The sequence below is a fragment of the Phyllobates terribilis genome, unplaced genomic scaffold (genome assembly GCF_046119375.1).
Source record: "Phyllobates terribilis strain yellow unplaced genomic scaffold, ASM4611937v1 Scaffold_3__8_contigs__length_932513732, whole genome shotgun sequence".
In the NCBI taxonomy this organism is placed as follows: Eukaryota; Metazoa; Chordata; class Amphibia; order Anura; family Dendrobatidae; genus Phyllobates; species Phyllobates terribilis.
The window spans coordinates 311,783,658-311,794,141 of record NW_027362763.1 but is presented as its reverse complement, the minus strand read 5'-3'; the positions used below and the strand labels follow the sequence as shown (position 1 = coordinate 311,794,141).

General features: G+C 48.2%; 1 long non-coding RNA gene across 1 annotated transcript in view; it reads right to left on the bottom strand.

Moving 5' to 3' along the window:
- Positions 1-363: 363 nt before the first annotated feature.
- The window catches only part of LOC141258081 (uncharacterized), a 125,395-nt gene continuing 115,274 nt past the window's right edge, over positions 364-10,484 (bottom strand). Inside the window, exon 3 of the long non-coding RNA XR_012318192.1 lies at positions 364-461. This is a non-coding gene — a long non-coding RNA (uncharacterized lncRNA). The remainder of the gene's footprint in view (positions 462-10,484) is intronic.

The window sequence follows — 10,484 nt, the reverse complement described above, 5'->3', positions numbered from 1 at the left end:
TGTTCAGCTGTTTGGCCGAAACTTGCATATCAAGTTAAAACGCTTGTTTGAAAGATCTATATGTACATGTACCTCTGTCTCAAGCATGTGTATATGTTAAGATTCGAGAATTGAGTTGCACGGAATGAAGAGAAAATATTCAAAAATGCACCACACTGAAGATAGAAGGCTTAGTATTGTTCTGGAATAACATTATATCTTTATAGCACACTTTAAGATGCTAAAAATAAAAAAAGTTAAAACTTTTAATACAAATAAGATTAATGAAATAGAATACATTGGACTCAAATTATCAGACATTATTAAATCGACACAGTCCAGCGTTAAGTTTAAAACATCTTGCATAATATTGTAGAAACCTACATGCTTATGCTGGTGAAACCGTTCTGACATTATCATGTACTAGGTGGATTGAACTGTTTTTTCCAGAACTTCTTCCAGGTGCTCCATCAAATTGAAATCTGTGGAAATAGGAGGCTAAGTCAATTTTTTCAACTCTTATGTTGTTTTCCTCAAGCCATTGCTGATCAATTTTTGCAGTGGAAGGGTACTTTTAAAAGAGGTCACTGTCATTAGAGAATATTGTTCAATGAATATTTTTTTTGTCTACAACTATGTTAAGGAACGTAGTGCATGCTGAAGTAATATTCACATGAATCCTAAGACTAGAAATGGGTCAAATTTATTCCAGTGGAATTGAATGCTACCCAATATTACCAAAATCAGCATAGTCAAGAATATGGATTTTTTTGCAATTCACTCCCCACAAATTCAGCAAAATGGCAACTAACTGAACGATAGACCGTAGAGGACCCGCTGCCCACCATCTGGTCCTCAAGGTCTCTATTTTCCAAAGTTGCACGTGGGTGCCTTCACAATAGCACAGAACTTCCAGCCACTACTGGGATCCGGGTGCTATGTAACATTGTAACATATTAAAGCATCTTTACTTCCGAGACCTAGTCACAACCAGAAACCCTGTTTTAGAGTTAAGATACCGATGTTATTATGTGGAAACAGGAGGCCTTTTGGACCATATGGGTGGTAGTGGGCACTAGAGGCAGCAGGGGTGTTGGCACAGGTGAGCGGTGAGATGAGTATTTTTTTTACATGTTACATCTATTATGCACTGTGGTCTGGAAAGTCCCAAGGTTTCTCAGGAGCATATTGCTTTCCTACATCCTGGTGCAGCATCTTCACCAGGTAAGTGCCATACTAGCACACCAAGCCATCTACATGATCAAAAGAAAGTTTGATTTATCAGACCAGGCTGCCATATTAGTCTGGTACTCATATGGCAATTGTAAGTGCTTTTGGTGGTACACAGACATCAGCACGGACAATCTCACTGGTCTACGGCTACATAGCTCCATTCAACTCTGTTTTTGACACATTTCTATCATAGCAACCACTGATTTTTTTTTATAAATGTAGCTCTTGTATGGGATTGGACCAGACAGGCTAGTCTTTGTTCCTCATACATATCAATGAGCCCTGGGCATTATTGACCATTTTTCTGGTTTACTGACGGTCCTTTCATGGACAACTTGTTATGTATTAACTTTTTCTATGTGTTATGTATACATCATCTCAAATACAACCATAAACAGACTTAGTGCAAACAACCTTTGCTTAGCAGGAGCCAAAGGGACCAAGGTATTCACCTTTTTACTTCTATACGAGAATATGGCCTTCACTAGTTTGAGTCTTCAGAGTAGCTGCTGGATGGTGGCTTGAGTTGAGAAATCTGGGTCAACAAGGACTCACCTGGTGAGGTGGATTCACTAAGCCACAGATCACGGTGAACACATGGATAAACGGTGATGGCACACAAGGCAGAACTCGCTGGATAACGTGAAACATCAAGGACCAGGACATTGGGGCAAGCTGGACGATAGACAGGCAAGCAGAGCAGGACAGAGAAAAAGAAACAGGACCAGGGATATAGACAACACAGGGGCTAAAGAAGTATATCTAGTACAGCACTAGCCGCAGTGTAATGTGAATAAGTCCAAAGGAAAGTTCATTATGTTTAAAGCAGACAAAGCGTTAATCAACAAATAATGTATAGCTACTGCCAGGAGAGATGAGTGGGCAAACTGGTTTATAGAGAAGATACATTCTGATGCAAGAACGTGTGACATGTGAACAAGTCCAGAGCACAGGAATTTGCAGATACACTTGCAGCGGAGAAAACTGGATAGGGCCAAAATACAAAGCACTTAGTAACTGACCACATAGCTTACTCAACACTACAAATTAGTGTCTAAGTTGGCATTAAAAGAACTTGGTTGAGGATGTCACTAAAGCTCAATGGACAATTTGTGAAACATGATGTGCAGCATAGCAAAGGGCAGCAGCCACAGGGAAAGGGAGCCAAGCCTGACACTGTACCTGAGACATGCACGTAAAGCCAGGTCAGAATCAGAGATCAGGGTCAATCAAAAGTATGTGCACCAAGGCATTAGTCAATAAAATAAGTGGCAAAGGACAGCTATCACACAGGGATTTAAATAGGGCTCCCTATAGTGGCCACAAAATCCACTTTGTCATTAGTAACATTACTAATCGCAGCAATTGACTGGCCAGCAGGACCTTTTATTTTTATGTTTTAAAACTTTAAAGGGACATATGTTATGTCCCCAAGTGCCATTGCCATGTAAATATGGGGTTAATATGCAGGTTAATAGCCATTCTAAAGCTGTAAGACACTGCACTGAAAGCCTGGCTACCAGGAGGAAATTAACTTTATTTCTCCCAGCATCCTTCAGCATTCAATTATAGAGGGGCAGCTGGCTTGGCTTTGGTCACTGTTCAGTATTCAGTAAACAGCGATTGTAACCACATCCCAGCACTAACTTAACCCCATATCTGCAGGTTAATAGCATTTTGGGACATCACAGGTTCCTTTTAATAGTCATGGTGGCTAGGCTATCCACATCCCGTTCAGCAGGAATATAATCACCCTCTATGATGTCATAGCATGCTATGTCGCCCTGCACTGAAGTCCACCATGTTCCACACTTTCAGCACCATGAAATGGAATGGAGCACTGGTGTTTGACCGTGAAACATATGGCCTGAGCATTGCGCATTTTAATAGCTCTACATCAATCTTAAAGAAGTTTTCCACTACTTTTTCATTGATGCCCTATCCATAGGATAGGGCATCAGTGTTTGATGGGTCTGGGTCCCGCAGCAGCTGCCACCCGGAAGTGCTTACTTGCCCTGCTTGGCCATCTAGTTGTAGTGGCCTCCGCGGGGCACTACACATCCGTCTCCTATACAATCAAATGGGAGGCAGATGTGTAGTATCCCGCGCCGGACACTACAGCTAGATGGCCAAGCACCGCAAGTAAGTACTTCCGGCCAGCGGAAAAATAGCGGACAAGTTTCAGAACTAACTTTTCACTTTCATTGTTATTTACTTTATGTTTCAGTGGTTTTAATGTTGTGAACGATTGGTACATGTATAACTATGTATGTATATATAAATGTCTGGATATATGGGCATTTCCTGTAGGAGGAAGCTGTTTATAATCAACAATCTTTGGTTCTACCACAGCTACATACACTGTGTGCACAATTATTAAGCAAGTGAGATTTGATATTTCATACTTTTTTTGCAGAATTTCCACCTCCAAAGAGGACAAACTTACATGCTTATTGGACGAATCAAATCAGATGATGTGTATCTGTGTAATGATGGAGGGTGAGGCCTAAGGATATCAACACCCTTTATTACGGTGTGTAGAATTATTAGGCATTTTTTTACTCAGGTAAAATGAGCCAAAAAAGAGATTTAGCTGTCTCTCTGAAAAGTCAAAAATTGTTAAAAGTCTAACAGATGGATGCAAAACTGCAATATTGCAAGAAGGACGCAGCACTCTTGAAATTGCCAAGATATTGGAGCATGATCACAGAACCATCAAAAGTTTGGTTGCAAATAGCCAACAGGGTATCAAAAAAACATATGGAGAAAAAAAGATGTACATTAACTGCCAAAGGTTTGAAAAGAATCAAACATGAAGCGATCGGGAACCCAATATCTTCCAGTGCTGTCATATTCCAGAGCTACAACCTCCCTGGAGTGCCCAGAAGTACAAGGTGTTCAGTGCTCAGAGACTTGGCCAATGTAAAAAAGGCTGAAACCCAACGACCACTCTACAGTAGTAGACACATAAGCTGAAATGTTGTGACTGGGCCAAGAAACACCTGAAGACAGATTTTGCATTGGTTTTATGGCCTAGTAAGAAGAGAGTGACTTTTGACAGACCACATGGATGGGCCCCTGAGATGGACACTTTCTTTAAGCAATGGTAAAGGAAAAGTTTTCATCTTTCAAGAAAAAATATATTTTTATGCAGGACAATGCTCCATCGCATGCATCAAATTCCTCCACTGCTTGGTTAGCCAGTAAAGTCCTTAAAGATGTCTGGGTAAAGCTAGGAGCTCATTGGGTGCTGGTCACCTGAGCTCACACATAGAGGGAGTATATAAGGTGGGAACCATCTTAGATCAGGGTCAGACAGGCAGACAGCTACTAGTCAGTCTGTTGTAGAGGGTCAAGCAGTCCTGAAAGAAGAGAGAGAGGAGTCAGAAGGACCCAGAGGGGAAGAAGAGGGAACCCCAAGAGCCCAAATACAAGCAACAGGGTGAAGGGTTGGCACAAGGGTACCGGATCCCAAGCTGGTGGAGGGCACTAATCCTCAGCCAGAGACCGGAGGTTGTGGGCAGGATCTGCCACGACCCCCCACTAAATCCACCAGGAAGGCAGACCAAGTATAGGGTCAGGGAACCCAGAGGAGGTGTACCCACCAAGAGACCCGAGGGAGCCGGACATAGGTGGATCCCTGGTGGGGAAGGCCAGAGAAAAGGAACGTCAGAAAGGGAGCTCAGGATCACGCTCCAGAATTACCTGGGGGTTGGCCGAGTCCAGGACCTGGTGGACGCAGCACGGCTCGGGCGGTCACTCAAGGCCGGAGTGACCAGAACAACAGCAGTAAGTAAAAAACCCTGAACTGCACAGCCCGACTCTGAGTCTTAATACCATCCTCACTGCACCACCACAACCACCACCCTCTACAACTGACCCCCTGAGGCTATACCCCTCCCGTTGGGGGTTATACCACCAGAAGCTGCACACACACCACCAGCCTCAGCGGACCCTGCTGCAGCAGCGGCCGTATTGACCGCAAATCAACGGGTGGCGTAGTCGACACGAAAGAACATCCAGCAACATCTGTAGGACTGCCACACACTGAGCTTGACACCCTGGGCACGGACCGGGTCACCGCCACTCGGAGACTACAACCCCCATCTGATCCGGCTCCGGGTATCCCCCAAACAACACTGGCCCAGGGGGCGCGTCAACTTTGGCGTAGTCGGCAGGATTACGTGCCCGCAACAACCGGGTACTGCGTGCCTGAAGAAAAGTTCACCGTTACCTCAAAAAGAAGTCTCCCGCCGGTTCCGGAGGGTCCCCGCCAACGGACCCCATCACAGGTCGTTTCCCGCCGGTTGTCCGCCATTTGCAGCTTTTTCCCGCCATTTCCAGAAGATTTCCCGCCTTGGAAGAGCGGACGCCATTATGGGCGTGCCAGAGGGTGGCAAGAGGTCACCTCCCATCATGGGCCAGGTCAAGGAATGGCGCCAAAAGCGGAAACCGCCCCCACCAACAGTGACTGTGATGCTAGAGATGTCCATCAGCGTGAGAGAACTGCCCCTGGAACTGACAATCACAAAGTTGCCCCGGGACCACCCTCAATGTGGGCGGAGACAGAACAAGAGAGCGAAGATGGGTGCAGCCTTGAGGAGTCTGGAGAGAGCGCACCCGGAGACAAGAAGTCTGGAGAGGACTCCGGAGAAAGCGTACCCGGAGATGGAGGGAGAGACAGGCAGCACCGACCCAGTGGTCAGGAGCCTGCTGCAAGCAACAACGCCACTAGGCTTAGTGGAAATCCTGGCACAGCTCCCCCGAGACCGGGAGTGTGCACAGACCGCGCTGGAGGGCCTCGCACGGAGGATGGCCCAGGTGCAGCAAGACACCCTGACGGAGTGGAGCCGTGAGATGGCCCAGCAGACCGGAACCCGTCAGCGGAGCACGCCACCCGAGACGAGGAGACAGACCGCCTCTGAGGATGGTGCAGGAGGAGTGAAGGCCGGAGACGGCGCCGAGAAGGGAGCTGAACGGACGGAGGCAGGTAAAGGGGACGTCTCTACCCCGAGCCGAGAAACCGTATACCTGTCCCAGCTCCCCGTCGCAGAGCCCGAAATTCCCCCTGCCGTGCCCGTCGCTGCATCGTCACCGCTCCAGACAAGGCCTCAAGCAGAAGCCGCGGCCGCGACCCCTGTGACGTCACACGCCTCGACCCTGAGCGCGACCAAACAGGAAATACCAACGGCCTGGTCGCAAGGTCTAGTACCTCCGGGCGCCGCAATTCCAACAGCGCCCCCTACCTCCGCGGAGCCACCGGCCTGGTCGCAGGGCCGAGTACCCCCGGGCGCCGCCGTCCTTACGGTGCCCTTTACCTTTAGGGTGCCCCAAGCCTGGTCGCAAGGCCTGGTCAACCCGGGCGCCGCTACCATCAACGCGCCCTCAACATCTCGAGTGCCGCACCTGGGCGAAGATCTATTTGCCCAGCACACGTGCCCGGATGGGCAGCCCTTTGTATGGCCCCAGGAGTACTACCAACTGGAACTCCAAAGAGCAAGGCCCCTGTGCGAGTCCCTGATTCCGGCTCCGAAGCCCATCAGGAGAACCCCGCTCCCGCTAGAAGAAGCACAATTTGAGTGGGACCCCACCGGAGGAGATCTCATGGGGTTCACTCAAGAAACGCGGGCAGCCGCAGCAGAGCGATTGGAGTGCTGCCGCCAGCAGTTGGCAGACTTCGAGCGAGAACGGAGAGAGAGGCGGGTCCGAGAGCAGCGGCTGCAAGAACAGAGCGCAGGGCAGAAGAGCCGGACCAGGAGGAACCCCCGTGCAGCTCATGGTCCCCGTACCACCGGGACTGTGATTAAATTCAACCTGCAGCATGGGTGGGGCTTCATAAGAGACCATCATACCCCCGGCGACGTCTTTGTAACCCGCAGAGACGTAGAAAGCCATCTGCCGGAGGGACACAGAGGTCGTGACCTATATGTAGGGGACGAGGTCACGTTCACCCGGCACAAGTGTGCCAAAGGACCCTACGCCCTCCATGTGCATCGCCTGACGGAGGAGGAGCTGCGGTGTGAGGAGGAGCAAGAGGACCCGACGGGTCTGAAGATAAAGAAGGAGCAGGAGGACGCCGTCGTTAAAGTACGGTAAAGAGACTGTAAATAGTTACCCGTCGGGGTACAGTGAACTGTTGCTGCTTTAAATATGTCCCCGTTGGGACAAGTGTAAACTGTTACCCGTATTTCCCTTAATCCCACTGACCGAGGACTGAGAGCGGCCACTTTCCCCCTGTATATAGTTGCGCTTTCTAAGGCGCCCCCTACCGGTTTTATAGGAAACTGTTGTTTTTCTTGAAGAGACTGTCGCACTTTACCCGGTCACAAGTTGCACCGTGGCCGGAGGAACAAGAATGTTATTTATGAAAAGTTTATGCTGATATATATATTGTTTTATATGTTTATGTTTTATGAAAAAAAAAATTTGTATGTTTTGGATGTTTATTCTCTTACAGCCCGAGGACGTGCTGTGATTTACCAGTGGGGAATGTAGCACCCTGAGGATTCGGCTGCTACAGGGGTATTACACCTCAAGCCAGAGGTGTGATATTCCACTCCCGGGTAAGGATGGAGTGTGGAACTGAGCTCAGTAGGCTGCATACACTACATACATCCCATTTCCGGGGGACAGATCAACGGTACTCCCACCAGTTTATGTGCAGGTACGATAGTGTCTGTCCCTGGCTGGAGTGGGAGGGGGGTGGAACATCCCAGTAGTGTAGGGGCAGATAGGGGGAGCAGTCTGGGTAAAGCTAGGAGCTCATTGGGTGCTGGTCACCTGAGCTCACACATAGAGGGAGTATATAAGGTGGGAACCATCTTAGATCAGGGTCAGACAGGCAGACAGCTACTAGTCAGTCTGTTGTAGAGGGTCAAGCAGTCCTGAAAGAAGAGAGAGAGGAGTCAGAAGGACCCAGAGGGGAAGAAGAGGGAACCCCAAGAGCCCAAATACAAGCAACAGGGTGAAGGGTTGGCACAAGGGTACCGGATCCCAAGCTGGTGGAGGGCACTAATCCTCAGCCAGAGACCGGAGGTTGTGGGCAGGATCTGCCACGACCCCCCACTAAATCCACCAGGAAGGCAGACCAAGTATAGGGTCAGGGAACCCAGAGGAGGTGTACCCACCAAGAGACCCGAGGGAGCCGGACATAGGTGGATCCCTGGTGGGGAAGGCCAGAGAAAAGGAACGTCAGAAAGGGAGCTCAGGATCACGCTCCAGAATTACCTGGGGGTTGGCCGAGTCCAGGACCTGGTGGACGCAGCACGGCTCGGGCGGTCACTCAAGGCCGGAGTGACCAGAACAACAGCAGTAAGTAAAAAACCCTGAACTGCACAGCCCGACTCTGAGTCTTAATACCATCCTCACTGCACCACCACAACCACCACCCTCTACAACTGACCCCCTGAGGCTATACCCCTCCCGTTGGGGGTTATACCACCAGAAGCTGCACACACACCACCAGCCTCAGCGGACCCTGCTGCAGCAGCGGCCGTATTGACCGCAAATCAACGGGTGGCGTAGTTGACACGAAAGAACATCCAGCAACATCTGTAGGACTGCCACACACTGAGCTTGACACCCTGGGCACGGACCGGGTCACCGCCACTCGGAGACTACAACCCCCATCTGATCCGGCTCCGGGTATCCCCCAAACAACACTGGCCCAGGGGGCGCGTCATATATATATTTTAAAATACCCACACACACAACATCCTACTAATGTGAACAGCAGCAAATTAAAAAAATTCAAACTAAAAAAGGTCAAAGTTGCCTCCTAAATTGCTAAGAGTGATCGCTCTAAGACATTGAAACTGCATTGCTGCAATAGAAACATGAGAAAGCGCTACAAAACGTACACATTAAATATTTTAAAAAAATTCTGTAATATTAATATGTAAAATTACAGTAAAGGAAAGCACATAGAGCATAGATTGGCCAATATATGTGTGCCCAACAGCCAGCGTCAAGGCATCTTTCATTGTTGGGTCCCTATCCTTCTCTGTCACCTCTCTTGGGCTGAAATGCAAGCCTACAATTTATGGGTCAGGACTGAACCAGCTAACTACTTAAAATCACCTGAGACTGATGGGGGAGGGAGTGTACATGCCAAATAGAGAATTTGGAAACATAGTGAAAATGGCCAGCACATCCTACTAATGTGAACAGGAGAAAACTAAAAAAATGTAAACTATAAAAAAGGTCAAAGTTTCCTCCTAAATTGCTAAGAGATGCCTTGATGACGGCTGTTGGGCACACATATATTGGCCAATCTATGCGCTAAGTGCTTTCCTTTACTGTAATTTTTCATATTAATATTACAGAAAAAAAAATTGAAATATTTCATGTGTACATTTTGTAGCGCTTTCTTATGTTTCTATTGCAGCAATGCAGTTTCAATGTCTTATCTTAGAGCGAGCACTCTTAGCAATTTAGGAGGCAACTTTTGTATAGTTTTATATATATATACTGCTCAAAAAAATAAAGGGAACACTTAAACAACAGAATATAACTCCAAGTAAATCAAACTTCTGTGAAATCAAACTGTCCACTTAGGAAGCAACACTGATTGACAATCAATTTCACATGCTGTTGTGCAAATGGAATAGACAATAGATGGAAATTATTGGCAATTATCAAGACACACTCAATAAAGGAGCGGTTCTGCATGTGGGGACCACAGATCACATCTCAGTGCCAATGCTTTCTGGCTGATGGTTTGGTCACTTTTGAATGTTGGTAGTGCTTTCACACTCGTGGTAGCATGAGATGTACTCTGCAACCCACAGAAATTGCTCAGGTAGTGCAGCTCATCCAGGATGGCACATCAATGCGAGCTGTGTCTGTCAGCGTAGTGTCCAGAGGCTGTAGGCGCTACCAGGAGATAGGCCAGTACACCAGGAGACGTGGATGGGGCCGTAGGAGGGCAAAACCCAGCAGTAGGACCGCTATCTCTGCCTTTGTGCAAGGAGGAACAGGAGGAGCACTGCAAGAACCCTGCAAAATGATCTCCAGCAGGCCACAAATGTGCATTTGTCTGCACAAACGTTTAGAAACTGACTCCATGAGGGTGGTATGAGGGCCCGACGTCCATAGATGGGGGTTATGCCCACAGCCCAACACCATGCAGGACGCTTTTCATTTGCCACAGAACACCAGGATTGGCAAAGTCGCCACTGGCGCCAGTGGGTCAGTAATGGTGTGGGGTGGCATTTCTTTGGAGGGCCGCACAGCCCCCCATGTGCTTGCCAGAGGTAGCCTGACTGCCATTA